The 23,539-nt window shown below is 37.1% G+C and overlaps 1 pseudogene; it reads left to right on the forward strand.

Moving 5' to 3' along the window:
- The first annotated feature begins 10,993 nt into the window (after window positions 1–10,993).
- LOC141499165 (ubiquitin-like protein 4A) lies at window positions 10,994–22,890 on the forward strand (annotated as a pseudogene).
- Window positions 22,891–23,539: the final 649 nt, after the last annotated feature.

Here is a 23,539-nt window from a genome sequence, read left to right on the forward strand (position 1 = left end):
GAGGGAAGCCAGAGCCTCACACACGCAGATCTTTGTGGGGGGAGGGTCCCAATAATACTCAAAAGCTCAGGAAGCACCCCAAAAATGAGGCACAGGCTGGGAACATGAGTAAATAGTTAAAAAAAGAGGAAAACCATTGAGAAATACTTTGCCTATGATCCCAAGAAGGATCAAAGCACTCAATCTGAAGATGAGGAAGTAAAAGCTCCTGCATCTAAAGACTCCAAGAAAAACAGAAATTGGGCTCAGACTATGATAGAGCTCAAAAAAGACTTTGAAAATCAAGTGAGGGAGATAGAAGAAAAATTGGGAAAAGAAATGAGAGAGGTGCAGGAAAAACATGAAAAAAGAAGTCAGCAACTTAGTCAAGGAGATCCAAAAAAAAATGCTGAAGAAAATAACATGTTAAAAACCAGCATAGGTCAAATGGATAAAACAGTTCAAAAAGTTATTGAAAAGCAGAATTGGCCAGATGGAAAAAAGACATAAGAAAGCTCTCTGAGGAAAACAAATTCTTCAGGTGTAGAATGGAACTGAGGGAGGCTGCTGATTTTACGAGAAATCAGGACACAATACTTGAAAACCAAAAGAATGAAAAAATTAGAAGAAAAGGTGAAACATCTCATTTAAAAAACAACAGATATGGAAAACAGATTCAAGAAAGATAATTAAAATGATTGGAATACCTGAAAGTCATGATCAGGCAAAGAGCCTTGACATCATTTTCAAAGAATTACTATAGGAAAATTGCCCTGATATCGTAGAAGCAGAAGGCAAAATAGAAATTGAGAAAATCCACCAATCTCCCTGAGAAAGAGATCCCCCCCCCCCAAAAAAAAACCCTTAGGAATATTACAGCCAAGTTTCAGAACTCCCAAGTCAAAGAGAAAATATTACAAGCAGCCAGAAGGACTCAATTCAGATATCGTGGAGCTGCAGTGAGGATCACACAGGACTTAGCAGCAACTACATTAAAAGCTCATAGGGCTTGGAACATAATATTCCGGCAGGCAAAAGAGCTCGGAATGCAACCGAGAATCAACTACGCAGCAAAACTGAACGTCCTCTTCCAGGGAAAAAGATGGACTTTCAATGAACCAGGGAAATTCTAAATGTTCATATTGGAATGGCCAGAGCTGAACAGAATGTTTGATCTTCAAATACAAGACTCGGGTGAAGCATAGAGAGTGGAAGAGAGGGTGAAAATATGAGGGACTTGATGATGAATATATTCCTGCATAGAAAAATGATACTGATAATACTCATATGAACCTTCTCAGTTAATAGAGCAGGTAGAAGGAGCTTTTATAGATGAAGCACAGGAGAAAGCTGAATTTGAAGCTATAATATAGTGCAAAAATGAAGTCAATGGCTAAAAGGGAAATGTAATGGGAGAAAGAAAAAGGAGAGGTAGACTAGGCTAAGATATTTCATATAATAAGATTTTTTTATTACAATGAGCTATTGCAATGATATGGAAGGGGGGGAAGGTGAGGGGGAATGAGGGAATCTTTACTCTCATCAGAGGTGGCTAGGAGAGGAAACAATATATATATATATATATATATATATATATATATATATACTCAATGGGGTGTAGGCATCTAGAGTAAGAAGGAGAGAAGGGGGACAGGAGGGTGTGAGTAATGGAGAAGAGGATGGACTGTGGTGGGAGAGTGGTCAGATATAGCACATTTTCTTTTTTTCACTTCTTGCAGTGGGCTGGGATTGGATGGCCTGTCTGGGACCATAGGGCTGGGTGGATGCTGGGCCTAAGGGGTGGTATGTGGGCTCAGGGCCTCTTGGCCCCAGGGCCGGGGATCTGTCTGCTGCACCACTCAGCTACCCCACAGCACATTTAAGAAAAGAGACAGAATGAAAGGAGAAATAAAATATAGTAATATGGTAGTGGGGATGTACGAATGGAGGGAGTTGTGATCAGCAATGGCAGTGGTGGGAAAATATGGAAGTAGCTTTTGTGATGGATTTATCACAAAGAATGTGATCTACCCATGACAGAGCTGAAGGTGTTGGAACACAGACTGCAGCACATTGATTGTTATGTCTGAGGCAGGATTTGGACCTGGATGCTCCTGGCTCCAGGGCCAGTGCTCTATCCACTGCACCACCTGGTCGCCTCTACTATTATTATCATTTATTTTATTTTGGGTCTTTTGGGGGGGGTTCAGGGCAATGGCGTTAGGATGGCTTGCCTGGGATCACACAGATGGGTGATTGTCAGGTGTCTTGGGCCAGATTTGGGCTCAGGTGCTTCTGTCTCCGGGGCTGGCTCTCTGTCCACTGCGCCACCTGGCTGCACCTATTATTATTATTATTAATGATAATAATTTATTTTTAATTTTTTCTCTTTCCTTTACTTTATCGCTCATGTGAGTCTATATTTTTTGGGGGAGGGGATTATTTTTACTCTTAAACAAGAATATTTTAGTAATGTATAAAAAATCATTTGTACAAAAATAAGAATAAACAACAAAGAAAATAAATAAAAAGAAACAAATAAATGAATACTTCTTTCTCTTGGTGGTCACATGACACCTACACAAAAATTGACTATGTATTAGGGCATAAAACCTCACAATCAAATGCAGAAAGGCAGGCATATTAAATGTATCCCTTTCAGATCATGATAGAATAAAAATTATGTGTAGTAAAGAGCCATAGAAAGATGAACTAAATATTAATTAGAAACTAAATAACTTAATCCTAAAGAATGAGTGAGCCAAACAACAAATCAAAGAAACAATCAAAATGTTATCATAGAGAATAGTAATGAGGCAACATACCAAAACTTAAGTGATGCAGCAAAGAAGTCCTTAGGGGAAATTTTCAATCTCTAAATGCTTCCATGAATATAATAAAGAGTTAATAAATTGGTTATGAAATTTAAAAAGCTAGAAAAAGAACAAATTAAAAATCTCTAATGAAATATCAAATTGGAGGGTGTGGCTAGGTGGCACAGTAGATAGAACACTGGTCCTGGAGTCAGGAGTACCTGAGTTCAAATCCGGCCTCAGACACTTAATAATTGCTTAACTGTGTGGCCTTGGGCAAGCCACTTAACCCCATTTGCCTTGCAAAAACCTAAAAAAAAAAAGAAAAAGAAATATCAAATTAGAAATTCTGAAAATCAAAGGAGAGATTAATAAAATTGAAAGTAAGAAAATATATTAATAAATAAAAACTGAGTTGTTTTATAAAAAACCATAAAATAGATAAATCTTTAGTAATTTCAATTAAAAAAAGAAAAAACCAAATTACCAATATCAACAATGAAAAGGATGAATTTACCACCAATGCAGAAGAAATTAAAGCAATAATTCAGAGCTAATTTGCTCAACTGTATGTCAATAAATCTGATAACCCAAGCGAAATGGTTGAATATTGACACAAACATAAAATGACATTTATAAGAATACAACTCATTACTTTTTTTTGCAAGTGAACTTTATTATTACAATAATTTTGTTATAAGAGTAAACATAACCCTGCCCCCAGACAATGAGAAACCTCAAGAATAGTGAGAGGGGAAAAAAAATGTACTTCAGTCTGTGTCCAGATTCCATTGGCTCTGTCTTGGGGTGAGTTGCTTTCTTTATCATAAGTCCACCAGAGAAGTTGCTTCAATATTTTTCCCACAGTTGTTATTACTAGCTGTACCTCCACTCTATTCCTCCCCACTCTCATTTATTCTATTTTTTCTCTCTCTTTTTATCCTGGCCCTGTCCAAAAGTTTATCTGAGTACTCTCTCCCTCAGACTTCTCTTCTATCACCTATTTCCCCCTTCCCTCCCCCCATTCTCCCTTATCCCATCCTTTCTTCTCATTTTTCTTTAGGGTAAGATAGATTTCTTCACTCTATTAAGTGTGTATGTTATTTCCCCTCTGAGCCATTTCTGATGAGAATGCTTACTCATTCCCCCTTGCCTTCCCCCATTCCACTCCATTGAAAAAGTTTTTTCTTGACTCTTAAGTGGTTTCTTAGCTTCTTCATCTCCTTTCCCTTCCTCCCAGTACTTTCCTTTATCATCACTGACTCCATCTTTTTACTATATTGTACCATTATATTCTGCTCCTTCCTGTGTCCTGTCTTTATATGCTCCTTCTAACAGCTCTTATAAATGCAAAAGTTCATATGAGTTATCAATATCTTCTCTCTTTAGGTTTCTGTGGCCAGTGTTCCCTTACTCCACACTCATTCTGGTGTAGCAGAATTCTCTCCCTGCCCCTTCAAGCTGTTCCAGGGCTGTTCTGAGACCAGGGCTTTTTCCAACTCTGAGTCCTGATGAAACACACCTTTCCTGTGGAACTTCTAAGTTATCTTGGACTGGGAAAATGTATGACTCAGTTTTTCTGTGGGTTCTGACCCTCTAAATTTTGGCTAGAGTCATAATTTATTGATTTTTGGAGTTTAGGGGGGAAGGAGTTCCTGGGAAATGCTACCTTCATGCCACCATCTTGGCTCTGCCCTACAACTCATTTCTTAATAGAGAAATGGTAAAAGAATATGGACAGGCAGATTTCAGATGAAAAAATTAAAACTATCTATAGCCATATGAAAAAATACACAGAATTGTTATTGATTAGAGAAATGAAAATTAAAATAACTGAGGTCCCACTTCAGACCTCTAATTGACTAAAAATGACAAAAAAAAATATGATTAATGTTGGATGGAATGTGGGAATACTAAACACTAATGCATTATTGGTGGGGTTGTGAACTGATCCAACCATTTTGGAGAACAATTTGGAACTATGCCCATAGGGCATACTCTTTGATCCAGCAGTGTCATTACTAGGTATATATCCCAAAGAGGTCATAAAAAAGGAAAAAAGACTCATGTACAAAAATATTTATAGCAGCAGTTTTTGTGGTGGCAAAAAATTGGAAATTGAGGGCATACCATCAGTTGGAAATGACTGAACAAATTATTGTATACAAATGTGATAGAACAGTATTGTTCTATAAGAAATTATGAGCAGGTAGACTTCAGAAAAGCCTGGAAAGACTTGCACGAACTGATTCTGAGTGAAGTGAACAGAACCAGGAGAACTTTGTATATATTAACAGCAAAATTGTTTGATGATCAACTATGATGGACCTAACTCCTCTCAGTAGTTCAGTGATCAAGGACAATTCTAAATGACTTGTGATGGAAAATTCCATCCACATCCAAAGGAAAAAAAACTTTGGAGTCCAAAGCACACTATTTTCACTTTTTAAAACTTGTTTTTTTATTTTTCTTTTTTTTATTTCTATTTTTTCATATCATGACTAATGCGGGAATATGTTAAACATGATTGTCCATGTATACTCCATATCAGATTACTTGTTTTGGGGAGTGGGTAAGTGAAAGGAGGAAGGTAGAAAAATGTGGAACTTGAAAGCTTACAAAAAATGCAAAGGAAGGTGGCCTGCCCTACCAAATCTAAAGCTTATAAAAAAAGATAGTTGAAAACAATCTTTTCATGTAATTGGGAAAAAAATAAAATAACATTTTAAAAAATTGGCCAGATTAACAGAAGAGGAAATAAAATTCTTAAATAAAGCCATTTTTATGAATATAATCAACCATCAAAGAAAAAATCTCCCGATCAGATGGATTTACAAGTGAATTCTATCAAACATTTAAGGTAAAAATTAACTCCAATCCTATTTAAACTATTTGGGAAAATAGGTAAAGAAGGAGTCCTACAAAATTCCTTTTATGACTCAAATGCAGTGCTGATACTTAAATCAGGATGAGCCAAAACCGAAAAAGAAAATTATAGACCAATTTATCTAGTAAATATTGATACAAAAATTTTAAATGAAAAATTATTAAAGAGATTGCAGTAATTTGTCACCAGGATAATAAACAATGACTAGGTGGGATTTATACCAGGATTGCAGCAATAATTTAATGTTAGGAAAACTATCAGCATAATTGACCCAAATCAATAACAAAAACTAACAAAATTTTCAATAGATGATGAAAAAGCTTTTGATAAAATACAGCACCCATTCCTGTTAAAAATACTGGAGTCAGTAATATATGAAGTTTTCCTTTAAATGATAAGCAGTATCAGGGCAGCTAGGTGGCGCAGTGGATAGAGCACTGGCCCTGGAGTCAGGAGTACCTGAGTTCAAATCCTACCTCAGACACTTAATAATTACCTAGCTGTGTGGCCTTGGGCAAGCCACTTTACTCCGTTTGCCTTGCAAAAAAAAAAAAACCTAAATGATAAGCAGTATCAAGCAAAATATGTATCAGCAAGCACTATATGTAATAGGATAAACTAGAAGCATTCCTAATAAAAATCTGGGGTGAAAATTTATCACCACTATTCAATAATTATACTAGAAATGTTAGCTTTAGTGATTAGAAGAAAAATAAATGATGGGAATTAGAATAAGGAATGAAGAAACAAAACTCTTTTTGCAGATAATATGAAATTGATAAAGAATCCTAGAGAATTGACTAAAAACTACTTAAGCTAATTAACAACTTGAGCAAAGTTGCAGAATATAAAATAAACCCACATAAATCATCAGCATTTCTATATATTGCCAATAAAGCCCAGAAGCAAGAGAAAGAAATTAATTTAAAATAAATGTAGAATATATAAAATATTTGGAAGTTTACCTACTAAGATAAACTTAGGAACTCTAGATCAGATCTAAACAACTGGCAAAAATATCAGTTGTACATGGGTAATCTGAGATAATATAACAAAAATGACAATTCTTCCTAAATTAATCTACTTATACCAATCAAATTACCAAAAAAATCATTTTACAGAAGATAATGACAAATTATCTGGATAATGACAAAATTTAACTGGAAGAATGAATGATCAAGAAAATCAAGGAAATTAATGAAAAAAATTCAAAGAAAGGTGGTGTGCTCTACCAGATCTAAGACTATATTATAAAGCAGCAGTCATCAAAACTATTTGATACTGGCTAAGAAATAGTGTGGTAGATCAGTAGAATAGGTTAAGTACACAAGATACAGTAGTAAATAATTATAATAATCCACTTATTAAATCCAAAGACCACAGCTTTTAGGATAACTCACTATTGACAAAAATTGCTGGGAAAAACTGGAAAACAGTTTGGTATAAATTAGACATAGAACACATCTCATATCCTATACCATAATAAGGTTGAAATGGGTACGTAGTTTAGATATAAAGGATGATATCATGAGCCAATTAAGAGAGAAAGGAATATTTTATCTGTTAGATCTATAGTGAGGAGAAGAATTTATGACCAGACAAGAGATAGAGAATATTATGATATACAAAATGGGTAATTTCGATTACATTTAAATTAGAAAGGTTTTGCACAAACAAAACCAATGCAACCAAGATTAGAAGAAAAATAGAAATCTGGTAAATAAATTTTATAGCTGGTGTTTCTGATAAAGGCCTCTTTTCTCAAATATACAGAGAACTGAATCAAATTTATACTGTTGCTGTGGTTTCTTTTTATCGAGATATGACATTATCTTTATCCATATCCTTTTCATGGAAGCCATTGTTTTCACCTTTTATATGTGTATTTTTTAAGGTCTAAATGGTTTAGTGAATTCATACCAGTCTAAGTCACATTTTTCCTACAAATTGGGATTGTTTCACCTATTTTTTTCTTTGATTTTAGGGAAAGGTCTGGCAGATATTGGGACAATTCAAGTCTCAGTCTGATTTCATACCTCTGGCCATGATTATAATCTGTTTCCTATACCATTTATCTATTTTGCTTTACTAAATTTTCATCAATATACTGCAATGACATAATTTCTTTTATTTTTCCTTCCACTGATCTTTATCCAAATTCTCTTCACCATTATTCTCCATCCTTTTCCAGCTTTCTCTCTTAAGTATATTTTCTCACTATATGTCACCTCTTCTCCTTCCCCCTTTTACTTACTCCATTGATTTAGGAAAAGATAACACAACCTAGGTTGTGTTACAGGTATGTTTCATCCTTCCAAGTCTCACTGATATTTCTTAGGTCATATTTGTCTCCTTTCATTAGCTCCTCCAATTCCTGTGGTTTATTGCATAAACTTGGTACATTAAAATTTAAGTTAATGTATTTTTTACTACTGTCTCCTTTTTGGGATTTTGTCGCTCTGTGTGACATTCTTCCATTCTCCAGTCTTCTAACAAGTGCCAAATCATATTCTCTTCTACCTTAGATTCACTTTTCTATTTGAAGGCCTCATTGCCATTTCTTTCAGGATGACTTCATTATCCTTAACAATCTGACTATGGAGAATCATTTTTCTTGTCCAGGGCTTCATAACATTTTGTGTGTCAGTGATATCTTTTATAGTTTGATGAAAGTTATGGACCCACTCTCAGAATATGTTATTGTCTGTATTCATAATTGAAGGAAATACTAAATTTCAGTTTGAGATGAGTGAAAATAAAAATATAAATCTTATTCTAAATTCATTATACCCTGAAGTCTATTCATGAACCTTAGGTTGCAAATTCTTGTTAAATTTCTTCATCTTCTCCTCCCGTAGAGAAATAAATCTACACTTGGAAAGGAACTTCTAGTAAGGTTTCAAATAGAAGGGAAACATTGGGGAAAAGCTCCAGATTTTAAGGAGCAAAGATATGGAGGAAGTATATTCCACACATGGAATACAACCTGGATGAAAATATAGAAAGTTTATGGAGGACAAGAAACAATTATTATATCAGTATGGCTGAAATATAGATTGTGTTTTAAAGGAAATAATAAGCCTGGAAAGATAAGTGAGAGTCAGTTTCTGGAGAGTTTTAAATTCCAGGCTAAGGAGTGTGTACATTATCCTTGAGGCCACTGAAAATTTTTGATCATGGTCAGATACCTATTTCAGGAATTTTAATTTGGAAGCTATGGAGAAGATAGATTGGAGGGAGGAGGGACTAGAAACTGAGAGACCAGTTGGGTGATTTTTAAATGGGAGAAGATTAACCCCCTGATCTAGGATAGGAGCTAATAGATAGATATTACTTTGAAATAGAGTCTTAGTAGATGGAGTTGTAAGGGAGACAAAATTAATCATCTATCCAAACAGTCTCATTTTATAGATGAGATCAAAGACTCAGGGACATTAAGAGATTGCTTTAAAACACATAAATAGTAAGTAAAAAGAGCTGGAATTTAATCCAGGTCTTTTTTTTTTCCCCAGATTGAGACTCTTCTCACATTACCAAGATGTCCATGTTACTGAATGCAGTAGCTACTAAGCTTGGAGGTGGGACGGAGTGCTTGCTCTTTCTACAATCTACCCACAATCAAGGACCATGTTTGGTTATGGATGTTGGTCTCTGAAGGGAGGGAAAGAGGAAAAATTACTTAAAACTTGAGTTTGACTCAAACCCAAAAGGGACTAGAAAGGTAATCAATGTGCAATGCAGATCAAATCTAAAGCAATTATTTGTTTCCTTCACACAAAAGAAATACTTAAAATGTAAAAGACTCACATTTATTAAGCTTTTACAATGTGTCAGACATTGCTAAGTGCTTTACAAATATTTGATTCTCTCCAAAGAGAAATATTACAGGAGTGTGCTGCAATATGTTTAACAGTTGACTCTCTGGGAGAAAATGTGTACATGATAAACTTTAAAGTTTAATTTCAATTATTAACATTTTCTCTATAATTTTATTAATCCTATATAATTAACAAAACAATAAATCACTTTTGATTTGTGGCATTTGCAGGTTTCTGAAGGATAGATGCCCTCATTAAAAATTCAAGTCATCTCTCTAACCAGTATGCACTGACTCCAGCATACTAGTGGGTAAAGATCTTTTTTCTTGTACTTCCTGGTTCTTTACATCCCACCCTCCATCCATGAGTCCCAAGAAGAGTTACTTAAAACTTGAGTTTGACTCATAACTCGAATCTCCCCCAAAGGGAACTAGAAAGATATTCAATATACAATGTAGATCAGATCTAGGGCTGTTATTTATTTCCTTTGCATAAAAGAAATGCCTAAAATATAAAAGATTCATAAGTATGTATTGACAAGACCTAAACATGAAACAAGTACTTTTAACTACTACTATGAGACTTAAAGCTTGAAGAATCAAGTCCTTCACTTCAGTTCAATACTATTTGAACATCTCTCTCAAGGTACATTGACATCTGGCAAGATAGGTCAGAGGTTGTATTTCATTCTTTTAAGTTCTCTTAAAAGCACTTTAATAGCTGCAGGGAAGTCAGGAAGATTCATCTTCTAGAGTTCAAATCTGGCTTCAGATGCTTTATAGTTATATGTCTGGGCAAATCATTTAACCCTGTTTGTTTCAGTTTCCTCATCTGTAAAATAAGCTGGAGAATGGAATGGCAAATCTTTCCAGTATCTTTTTTTAAAAAGTTTTTGCAAGGCAATGGGGTTAAGTGGCTTGCTCAAGGCCATACAGCTAGGTAATTATTAAGTGTGAGGCTGGATTTGAACTCAGGTACTCCTGACTCCAGGACCAAATGCTCTATTCACTGTGTCACCTAGCCACCCTCTCCAGTATCTTTGCCAAGAAAACCCTAAATAAGGTCATGAAGGATTGGACATGACTGAAACTGAATATCAAGCTATGAGGAGTATCTTGAAGACCTAAGGTATCAATTCTTTAAAAGCCTCTCTTTGACTATAGCTATTTAGGCACTTTTACTTGAGGAAAGAAATAAAACAGAAGCAGCAACCAGAAGCCTGATATGGTAATTTTAGTTTATCTAAATGAGCTTTGTTGTTCTAGTGGCCAGGTCAGTCAGATAATCAATAAGCATTTATTAAGTAAGTATTGTATGCCACTGCCTATGAGGAACTCACAGTCTAATGGACAATATGCAAACAAATATAAACAAACTATATACAGGATATAATTAACAGAAAGCACTAGAATTAAAAAGAATTGGAAAAAACTTTTTGTAGAAAGTGAAATTTTTAGTTGTGACTTAAAGGAAACCCGTGAAGTCAAGAGGCAGGGATGCAGAGGAATCGCATTCCAGGCATGGGGGGACAACTAGAGAAAAATGTCCAAAACCAAGAGTGGATGTCTTATTCACTGAATGGCAAGGAACTATTGTCAGTAGATCAAAGGTAAGAGAATTCCATAATTCTGTTGAGAATGCCTATCCCTCACCAGAAGTTTCAGAGAAAGAATGTTATATAAAACACTAGAGAAGAAACCTAGCTGCAGAAATACTTCATGGGTTGTACTCTTGCCAGAAATGATCAAAGGAAGTTCCCCTGATTATTGTATAAAGCATTTTATGGTGCAGTGGAGGAAATAAAGTTTAGGTAAAAGATGGTCTCTTCCTTCCTGGAGCTATTAAACCACATTATAAACATAATGAAAATATGCAATCATGCATAAGTACATGAGAGAAATGCAAAACAAAGTTCTTGAAGTCTAAGGTAGAAATGTGATGCCAATGGAATTTTGTGGAATCTTTTTGTTGAACTTTGAAAGATGCCATTTAGCAAATGATGAGGGAAAATGAAGACAACACATGGATAGTGAGAGTATTATCAAAGGGCATGAGGGTGGCTAGATGGCCCAGTGGATACAGCACTGATCTTGCAGACTGGAGGATAGGAGTTGAAATCTGGCCTCAGACATTTGACAGTTACTAGTTATGTGACCTTGGACAAGTCACTTAGCCATGATTGCTTCATACCCAGGGTCATCTCCATAGCCCTGATTCATATCTGGCCACTGGACCCAGATGGCTCTGGAGGAGCACAGCCCCCCTCACTCAAATCTAATTTATGTGCTTGTCATGGCATCACCTCCCTAATGTCATGGTCTTCTTCAAAAATGAAGGACAACCCTTATTATTAAAGGGCAGGATATTAAAGATAGTGTTTGAGGTCAGAGGAAGAAACTGATTTTGACTATAGAGAGAGTACATGAAGAGGAATAATTTAAAATAAACTGGACTAGGCGATACTAGATTAAACAGGCCATTAAATGTTGGGCAACGATTTTTGAATTTATTTTCTAAACCACAGAATATAAATTATTCCTGAAGATGTTTTAGCAAGGGAATGGCATGATCAGGCATGTCTTTTGTTTTAAAATCACCTAGATTTCCATTGATATCTCTGTCATCTTTCTTCCCAGAGAATCACTCTTTAGAATAAAGATTTAAAAAAAAAGAAAAAAGGCAGTAAAACTGATCAACACAAAAAAAATCTGTTGAGAAATATATTATTAATAAGTTTTTATTATTATTGAATGAAAAGAGTGGAAGTGAGGGCTAAACACCAGAAGTTCATACCTGCAAAAAAGAGTGGAGGTACTTTTACCTGAACTCAAACAATGACTCAGTGATCAGGTCTTTGATCAGCAAAGACCTAGAGCCAGTGATAAGGAATACAACAGCTACTCCTGGAATGGAAATGATTCATAAATACTCAAAAGAAAAACCTGTTTGGTTATAGCTGGCAGCATTTCTCTATCTATAAGAATATGCAGAACTACCCAATAGCCAGGTCTTTGCTTGTTCTTGTCTAATAATTTCGTTCATAATAATCCATATATAAACTATGGAGCTTACGTTATTTAAATATGAAGTCCTTTCAATCAGAGGCTCATGGTGGAATCTGTATGCTTGGAAGATGTGGGTTTTTATATAAAATACAATTTATTAATGCTTTTTTGTCTTTACATTATGTACTGCCCCCCTTCCATTGAATTCAGTCTAATGATAAAGAAGAACAAAAAGACCATCTATTGAATTGTTCCTCACTTCTCCAGCCATGGAAAAAAAGGAAATATATTTTATTATCTTTTCTATGGAATATCAGTTGTATTTTCATTACTTTAAATTCAAATTCCTTTTAATTTGCACTTAATTATCGTTGTAGTCATATGTTCTCTTAGTTATACTTTTTTTTATTTTACATCCATTCTTACTAATCTTCCTGTTGCCAGAGGTTGATGTTGCCAATTGAAGATTGTGAGGCCTTGAATGGTGAAAGAATTCACAAATAGCCCTGAGATTATAAAACTGCTCAGGATTTATTATTCAAATCCACAAAGTGTACAGATTATAAGCTTTTCTCCTTCTGGAGAAGCAGCAAGTACTTTGAGGACAGACCTAGGCAAGATTAGAGAGAGAGAGAGAGAGAGAGAGAGAGAATAGACAGCCACAAGGGCCATCTTAGTCCACCCACAATGGAATAGGGGCCCATGGTTCTCCAATGGGCCTAGGCTGGAGCACATGGCCTAATTTAGAAAGAAAGACAGAGATAGCTAGTCTTGCAAGAGAAAGATAGGGTGAAGGAGAGAAAAGGATGATGTAGTGGGTTGGACACAAGGGTGGTGCTTAGGGAGTGGTCTAGCACCGGCTCCAGGTATTCCCTAATAGGCAAGCTGCCCACTGGTCCTTCCTGTTCCAAGGTGCGTGACATTTAAGTCCAACATGTTCTTTTCTGTCATACCAGCACAAACTTGACCCATCAATATTGGGCTAAGGTCAGGTAGACTGGAAACAGGACGCTGGAAGAAGGGGAATGAACTAAGGCTGCTTCCATCTTGATGTATTCACATTTTAACAATGGAGTTACTTTGAACAACAGAGTTCCCCAGATAGGCACCCATGATATTTTTCTTTCCACAAAATTTGTTTCTAATCACATCTTCTATGTCCATAATTCTCTGCATTGTTCCCATGTTTCTCTGAATTCTTCATAATTCTTTTTTACACACATATACCACAATTTTTTCATACATTTCCCAAATAATACACACTCATTTTGTTTCTAAGGCAGGTTGGTGGTGCAGAAGGTAGAACAGCAGGCCTGTAGTCAGGAAGACCTGAGTTTAAATCTGGCTTCAGACACTTAACAGCTTATGTGTCCCTGTATGCTTGTTTGTTTTAAACCACAGGAGAAAGAAATAACAAACTATTACATTTTCTTTGTCAAAAAAACCTGAAACATGGTCATAAAGAGTTGGACATGATTGAATAAAAAAATTATCAGGAGCTTCCATTCTAGCATGTTTCATCAGTGATTAGCATCCTATTTCCTTTAACCAATTAGCAACAATCAAGTTTTAAAAAACTTAAAAAACTTCTTTGAAGTTATAATTAGACCAGTAATATAAACTTTTCTCTCCAATACTTGGAGGCATGCTCACCTCCCTACTACCTCAATCTCTGAAGAGAATTTAGAAACACACTTGTTACCTAGAATTTACTCCCCTGAGTTCACTTCAGCATAACCAATAGATAAATAACTTCACACTTCTGCTATAAATGAATTAGGCCAGAGGGCAGCTAGGTGGCACAGTGGATAGAGCACCTACTGGAGTCAGGAGGACCTGAGTTCAAATTCAACCCCAGACATCTTGGGCAAGTCTCTTGACTCCATTGCCTTGGGTGGGGGAACTGAGCCAGACAGATCCTTTTTCTAGTGCTTAGCACAATTTCTACTTAATAGATATTGTTTGTCCTTCATTCTCAAAGAAGGCCATGACACATGCCATCAGAGAGGTGATGTCATGACAGGTATAGGTACATGAAATGGATTTGAGTGAGGGGAAGCTGTGCTAAATCACGAATCTCACTTTCTCTTCCAAAGCCATCTGGGTCCAGTGGTCAGATATGAATCAAGGTGATTGGAGGTGACCTTGTATAGGAGGCAATCAGGGTTAAGTGACTTGCCCAAGGTTACACAATAAGTGTCAAGTGTCTGAGACTGCATTAGAACTCAGATCCTCCTGCTTCCAGAGCTCGTATTCTATCCACTGCACCACTTAACTGCCCGGATTCATAGTGTGTGCTTAATAAATGTTTATTGACCAACTGACCATGTTAGTTAATCTTTTCATCATTGAACCTACCCATTCCCCCACATCCTACCCCTTACCCCAGCTTTTTCATCAGTCAACAACTAAGCACATCTGGACTGGCTATGCTAACTAATGGTCACAGTGAGGTGTTTCTTCACCATCTCTTTCCATCCCCTTGAACAAAGGACCTTGGTTATTTTTCCTTAATCATGTCACAGGGGCAGCTAGGTGGTGAAGTGGATAGAGCACCAGCCCTGGAGTCAGGAGTACTTGAGTTCAAATCTGCCTTCAGACACTTAATAATTACCCAGCTGTGTGGCCTTGGGCAAGCCACTTAACCCCATTGCCTTGCAAAAATCTAAAAAAAAAAATGTCACTTAGTTCAGGGGAGTAGTATTGGAATCACAGCCCTCAGTTTTAATCCTGGTTCTGCTACTACCAAACTTTGTGATCTTGGTCAAGTTGCTTAACCTTTCTGGGACCCAGTTTCTGCATTTGTAAATGCAGAAGTTTGACTAAATAATTCCTAAGATGCCTCTTAGTTCTTAAGGTCTATGATCTTAATTCTATGTTAGATAATCCATTTTAGACTCTTCTTTACTATTTCTTCTAACTCTTGCCCAGTAACCTCTAGAAAATCACTCCCCATTTCTATTTCTTCAGTTCAGCAAACATTTACTATGTACAAGTATTATGCTATTTACTGGGGACAGGGGTGGCTAGGTGGCACAGTAGATAGAACACCGGCCCTGGAGTCAGGAATACCTGAGTTCAAATCCAGCCTCAGACACTTAATAATTACCTAGCTGTGTGGCCTTGGGCAAGCCACTTAACCCCAGTAGCCTTGCAAAAAAATCCCCTATATACTGGGGACAAAGATAAATGAAATATATTCTCTCAAGAAACTTAGAGTTCTACATGGAGATGATATTTACTCAGATGATTATAACTGATAATAATGATGAAAATAGCTGACATTTATATAGCTCTTACTATGTGTCAGATACTATTGCCTAGTCTTTAGCAACAATTGTCTCATTTGATTCTCACCACAAATCTCAGAGGATGGTAGTATTATTATCTTCCTTTTACAGATAAGAAACTAAGGTAAATATAGGGTAAGTGACTTACATAGGGTCACCCAGCTTGTATTCATCTGAGACCAGAATTGAACTCTGACTCCAGGCTTGACACTATTCCCTGTACCTCCTAGCTGCCTGAATATAATATAGGGTAGAGAGTAAAGTAGGATAAAAGAGAATACAAAGAGCTTTAGGAATTTTTGAGCAAGAGAATTAACTGGAAGGATCTAAGAAAGCTATATTAAAAAAATTGCTCTGCAAGTGAGATTTGGAGGAAAATAAGGGATCTGAAAAACATTTGAGAAGGGAGTGTAATATAGGCTTGTGGGGTTGGGGGGATTAGGGTATGGGGAAAGTCTACTTAAATTTTGCAGGTAGAATATCAAAAGAAATGTAGTAAATTGGGAAACAATCTTTACAGCTAATGATTCTGACAAAAGACTCATTTCTAAAATATATAGAGAACTGAGTCATACTTGTAAAACAAAAAGCCATTCCCCAATTGACAAATGATCAAAGGATATGCAAAGGCAATTTACAGATGAGGAGATCAAAGTAATCTATAGCCATATGAAAACTTGCTCTAAATCATTAATTATTAGAGAAATGCAAATTAAAGCTTCTCTGAGGTACCACCTCACACCTCTCAGACTGGCCAATATGACCAGAAAGGATAACGATCATTGTTGGAAGGGTTGTGGGAAATCTGGGACACTAATACATTGTTGGTGGAGCTGTGAAGTCATCCAACCTTTCTGCAGAGAAATTTGGAACTTTGCCCAAAGGGCAACAAAAATGAACATACCCTTTGGCCCAGCTATACCACTACTGGGTCTATACCATGAAGAGACGATGAAAAAGGGTAAAAAAAAATCACTTGTACAAAAATATTCATAGCAGCCCTGTTTGTGGTGGCAAAGAATTGGAAATCAAGTAAATGTCAAAGGAATTGGGGAATGGCTTAGCAAACTGTGGTATACATATGTCATGGAACACTATTGTTCTATTAGAAACCAGGAGGGATGGGATTTCAGGGAAGCCTGGAGGGATTTACATGAACTGATGCTGAGTGAGATGAGCAGAACCAGAAAAACACTGTACACCCTAACAGCAACATGGGGGGTGATGTTCAGCTTTGATGGACTCGCTCATTTCATCAGTGCAACAATCAGGGACAATTTGGGGCTGTCTGCAATGGAGAATACCATCTGTATCCAGAGAAAGAGCCATGGAGTTTGAACAAATTTCAAGGACTATTGCCTTTAATTTAGGGAAAAAAAAACACCAGCTATCTTATTGTCTGATCTTGATATCTCTAAGACTTTTTGTTTCCTCCTTAAGGATATGATTTCTCTCTCATCACACTCAATTTGGATCAATGTACAACATGGAAACAAAGTAAAGACTGACAGATTGCTTTCCATGGGGGTGGGGGGAGGGAAGTAAGATTGGAGGAAAAATTGTAAAACCCAAATAAAATCTTGAATAAAAAAAAATAAAATAAAAAATTAAAAAATAAATTTTAGGGGCGGCTAGGTGGCGTAGTGGATAAAGCACCGGCCCTGGAGTCAGTAGTACCTGGGTTCAAATCCTGTCTCAGACACTTAATAATTACCTAGCTGTTTGGCCTTGGGCAAGCCACTTAACCCCATTTGACTTGCAAAATTCCTAAATAAAAAAATAAATAAAATTTGCAGGTAGGAGATAATAGGATCATAAATTTAGAGCTAGAAAAGATCTCAGAGGTTGTCTAAGACCAGAAGTGTCAAACATTTAGGAGGCTACAATACTGAAGCTGGTAAAAACTGCAATTGGGAAATGTTGAGCAAAATATTGAGTCAATATGTGGTCTATAGAATCATAATCCTTGACTGGTAACAGGGAAAGGAACCTAGTAATAAGCACATACACTCACTCTTTTCTCTGGTGAAGAAGGGAACCTTCTTCCCAACTGAGTCATAGCATTAATGTTCAGTCTAGAACCATTAAGGCAGCAGCTCAAGGTCAGACTGAGCCATTACTTCCTTCTTGCTGACTTTTGTGATTCAGTGGGTGAGAGGAATGAGGGTTTAAGGTATCCTTCCTCTGATCCTAGATTTCTATCCCAATTAATAACTTTTTTTCTATTGATATATATTGTGTTTTGGTGCACCCACCACTTCCTAAATCTTCCCCAGAAACAAAAAATAAAGTTAGTAAATAGCAACTAATAAAGAGATTATGACTGATAATAAGTTTATTTCCATGTTTATGGTTTACCATTTGTTAACAGAAATGATGTGGACTTGACCTGTATCTTGCCACTGGACTCCATTGACTCTGGAGGAGAGAGTAAGGCTGATGACTTGATGACTTTGTTGTGCATATATGCCTTACTTAAATCCACTTTACTTGCAAATTAAGACCTCACCTTCCAGATGTCTTTGGCTCTCATTCAGAACAACAAACAGTAACAGAAAGAATGTATACTTTCAAGTTAGTAATTAAAAATTTAAGGTTGTTCATTAAATTGTCCTGAGTTTTATTGCTATATATATATATATATATGTACATATATATATATATATTCATAGACATAGGCATAATGAAATACTAGTGCTATTAATCTGTAAAACCTTTGAAAATGCTTAGAAATTTTCAGAGAATTACACAAACTGATGCTGAGTGAAGGGAGCAGAACCAAGAGAACATTGTATATATTAACAACAACATTATAAGATGATCATCCTTGATGGAAGAAACTCCTCCCAGCAGTTCAGAGAGCTGGAACAATCCTGAGAGACCTGTTATAGCCAATGCCATCCACATCCAGATGAAAAAACTGTTAAACCAAAAAAAAACCCATAGAATCTCAATAAACACTTTGTTCACTTTAAAAATTTTTCTCATGCTTTTCCTTCCTATCCCATGGTTTTCTTTCTTTTCCCTCAGTCCTAATTCCTCATACACAAAATGACTAATATAAACATGTTAAACACAAATGTAGATACATGTGCAATGTTCACTAAACTTTGTTACTGAGGGAGGATGGGAAGGGAGGGTGGAAAAAAATTATGTAACATAGTTATGCAAGTGGATGAGTGTTCAAAAACTTTCAAAACATATAAATGGAAAATAGATAAAATATCAAGTAAAAAAAAAAAAAGAAATTACTTCCAGAATCCCTATAGTAGGCTATCTCTATCCTTTGAATTACATCAGCATTTCTTCAATAACCAGAAACAAGAACAAGAAACAAGTACAAGAAAAAAGAATTTCTTCAATTGATTCAAGATCAATTAAAAAACGTATTTCTTATTCAATCTGTTGTTTTTCTGTTCTAATTAATAATGTTGAAAATTATGATTTCTTTATTGAAAATCTTTACTATTTCAACTATTAATTAAATAGACTTTTGTGAAGTTGCAGTGCAACATACATAGCCAGAAAGTGGAATTTGAGTCAATACCAGAGTTTCAAATCACAGTTTTGTCACTTAAGAGCTGCATAACTTTTAAGCAAATTACTGTTCCTCTTTGGGTCTCAGTATTTTTATCTTAAAATGACAAAGCCTGGACTAGATAATTAGTAATGTCCTTTCCAGTTCTGATATTTTGTGACTTTAAATAACCTTGATATTTAAACATAACTTAAAAAATTATTTCTGTGGGAAGATGTGTTCCTAGTTGCAAGCAATTGACTTGCAAATGAACTTTGGAACACAATACATTTGTGATTTTCTGAGCACAGAAACAAAGATGCAGACATTTTGACACATAACAAAAATATGTAAACTTCATCTACTCCCAACTTCAGCTGGATGATCATTATATACAGGGTGGTAATACAGACAGTGTATTCACTGATATGGCAAAGAAAAAGAGGGTGAAAATCAGTGACAGAAACAATCTGGGGAATGAGCTTGAAAAGGTTCCAAGATGGTCATCAGGATTTAACAATTTTGGAAAATGAGGTAATGGGGGGGGGGCAATATCTCCAGAATTTTTTTTTTTAGGTTTTAAGGCAAATGGGGTTAAGTGGTTTGCCCAATGCCACACAGCTACATAATTAAGTGTCTGAGACCAGATTTGAACCCAGGTACTACTGACTCCAAGGCTGGTGCTTTATCCACTGCGCCACCTAGCCGCCCCTTGTCTCCAGAATTTCAAGACATGCTAACCAACACTTCCTAGTAAGAAAAATCAATATTGATATATTTGATTTTATGGAATCCACCAAGGGCATATTTTCCAATAAGAGTTATACTAGATCCTCATGAATAAGACGCCAGTATCTCTGGGATAGTCATGGAGAAATACTGAACCAATTACTGTTTTCCTAAGTATATTTGTCACACAGCTCTTTTGCAGAGATGGAAGATACCACTCTGTGGTGCATTGCAAATATTTTCAGATTTCTTTTTTTTTTTACTCAGTATTGATTACTCAGCACTCAGAACAAAAATATTATATGGAATGACTCTGGGAGGGAGGATGAAGAATGACAGTGGGGAAAACTTTGGTGATATATAAAAAAGATAAAATTATTTTAAAGTAATTATGTTTTTCTCAGGAGTTATCATGGCAAGTGGGATGAAGGCCTGGCCTTGCCATCAAGATCTGCTTTCTAGTTCTGCCTCTCACTTATAGCTGAGTCATTCAATTATAAAGTACAGATGAATTGGTAATCTTCACTGATGGAAGTTATTTCAACACTGAAGAAATCACAGTTATAAACAAAATAAAGCCATTTTAATGGTATGATACTTAGAGACATATTTAGAAAAAATGGCACTTGGGAAAAATAGCACTTTGATAGAGTGGTTAAGAAAGGAAATAGCACTCATGTATTTTATAAAGAAAGCTATGCAGTTATAAAGACCAAATATTATAGAGACTAACAGCTTCTTCAATTATCCCAAAAGCTTATCTTTTGATTTTGAAATATTTCACTAAGGAATTTTGCCTTGTATAGAATATATAAATATGCATAGAGTAAGAAATGCTTTTGGTATTGAATTGCTTATTGACTATATTTTGTTCAGTGATTTCAGTTGTGTTCAACTCTGTGTGATTCTATATGGGGTTATCTTCCCATTTCCTTCTCCAGATCATTTTATAGATGAGGAAACAGACTTTTGTTCAGAGTTACTCAGCTAGTAAAGTATCTAAGGCCAGATGAATTCAGGAAGAGGAGTTTTCCTGATTCCAGATCTGGCACTCTATCCACCCAGCCACCTGGCTGCCCTTTGATTATTTTTATCTATATATTTAACTAACCAGCACTATATTGGGCAGATTTCAGAGCTCTGGGATTGATCAGATTCTGGGACCCCAGAGAAATCTGGAAATAAATGATGATGTACCAGCACATAGAAGTTAGTTGCCAAAAACTATATTAAGTCAAAGCCAAGACCCTCACAAAATAGGTCTAAGAAAAACAGCTCCACATCCATCTTTAAATAAACATAGCAGATGATTCCTTCGGGTTATCTTTCAAGTATATCCTTACTCTAGAAAACACTCTAAAACAATGGAGCAGTTTATCTTAGAAGTGTATCCCTGAGGATTTGGCTTTGACTCAAAGTCCTTATCAGGATGGGGGTTGGTGCTGGAATGTGAATTTTGCTTTTGTTTTCAAATAGTCTAGAGGCAGCAATGGAGCAGGAATGGTAGAGGTTAATAACTAAAGTAAGTGAGTAGAAAGCTTTTTCACTGAATACTAAATATGAATCGGGCAAAAGAAAGCCGTTGGGGGCCTCACATGCGGCCCGGCCCGCCAGGGCCCGCCCAGCCCCGGCTTGGCTCTGGGTTCTGGCCGGGCCAGAAGTTGCGGCGGCGGCCGCGGGGGGTGCGGCCGGTCCGCTGGCAGCTCTTAGAGCCGCTGACCTGAAGGCGCTCCGGGGCCGGGAATGCAGCCCGCGGGTGCCGGAGGCCGAGCGTGGGCTCCCAGAAGCGCCTGCTAGCGGAGAAGCGCACCGTGCCCGTGGGCCGGCAGCGCCTGCTGTTCAAGGGCAAGGCCTTGGCAGATGAGCTTCGCCTTTCAGACTATCCAAGATCAACCTAGTGATCGAGCTTCCTGCCGAGGGAGCCTCTCCACACTCGCCCTCAAAGCCACAGGCCCAGTCTCGGCCACTCCCCACCCGGTTGCTGGTGTCTCAGACCTTGGCCCGGCCCTTCAGCACCACTGATACCCGCAGAGTCCTAGAACAGCTACAAAAGGACTGCGGAGTCTACGCCGGGGGAGCTTGGATGATATTGAAGGGGCTGGCTACCGTAGGCTCAACTGTACTGAGCCTGTGGAAGCTGGCTTCCTCCACTAGCTCTCTCCCTTCCCCAGCCCTGGAAAAAAACAAAACAACTTTAGGGATGGGTGAAGTAGTAGGGGGTCCGTTTTCTGGCCAACCTTGCTACTTCCATCCACCGCCTAGTAGGTGCCTAGTGGGTGTGGAAGGAAGGAAGGAAGGTTGAGGAGAGTGGTATTAAACAAAGGAACAAAGGGGTTGGTTTTTGTGGTGCAGAATAGGATGTAGAACAGGGACTGGGTACCATGACACCTTCCCCTCCTCAGGTTTTTCCCTGGGATAGGTCACCCTTACACTCTGCATTCCAGACATCTTTGGCCCCTTGCCCCCAGTGCTGCTTCCCTTTGAGTACAGAATCATGGCAGTTTTTTCTCCTGTTCCCAACATGAACAGAACTCACCTGTGTAGCATAGCCTTACAGAGGATCAGAAAGCCTTAGAGGAAGGGAAGCCATCCTTCCTCAAGTCTGGTGTTTACTAGAGCAGCTGCCCTCTGTGAGAGTGGCCTTAGGGCTTGTTGGGCTCAGTCATGTTTCTGTATTAAAGGGGTCAGCACTTGGGCGATGGGGCTGTGGCGAAGCTCAGGGCTACTCTTTGCCATGGGGAGGCCTCACTTTGTGAGTGGTCCTCAGTGTCTTCCTGATTCAAATAAATCTATGAGGCAACAGGGAGAACAGTTCACTCCTAGTGAGGGGAAGTGAGGGTGAAAAAGCCCCCCCAAGCCCTCTCCTACTTGGGGGAGAGAGCCTAGCTTTTCAAACTTTTGCTTCCAGTTAATTCAATTAAATCTTTATTATGCACCTCTAAAAAAAAGACATTGGGGAGATATACTTACCAAAAAAAACTAAGAGGAAATTCTGTGGAAAGAAGGGATTATACATTTTTTTTAATATTGTTTTGTCAGGATGATGGGGTTAAGTGACTTGCTCAAAGTCACACATTTAGGTAATTATTAAGTGTCTGAGATAAGATTTGACCTCAGGTCCTCCAGACTCCAGGGCTGGAGGGCATATCCACTGTGCCATCTATCTGCTTCCATTCCATGGTACTATACATTTTAAGAATAACTACCTCCTCAGAATTTAGCCTTGCAGCATTGATAGCCCAGTTAGTATCTGTTTAGTACAATTACTCAATTGTAAATGCATTCTCAGAATTTACTTTTTGGGTAGCCTTTTCAAACCCTTCCATCTCTATGAAATTATTTCATTATAGATTATACTCCACTTTCACTTTCACAGTAGGCGAAATTCAGACTTCAGCTATGCCATAGACTTTTGTTTCAATGAAAAAAAACTCAGGAAGCATGTAGTATAAAGGAAAGAACACTGAATTTGAATGCAGAAGTTGTTATTTAGTTGAGTCT

This window comes from Macrotis lagotis, chromosome X (assembly GCF_037893015.1).
Source record: "Macrotis lagotis isolate mMagLag1 chromosome X, bilby.v1.9.chrom.fasta, whole genome shotgun sequence".
NCBI classification, from domain to species: domain Eukaryota; kingdom Metazoa; phylum Chordata; class Mammalia; order Peramelemorphia; family Peramelidae; genus Macrotis; species Macrotis lagotis.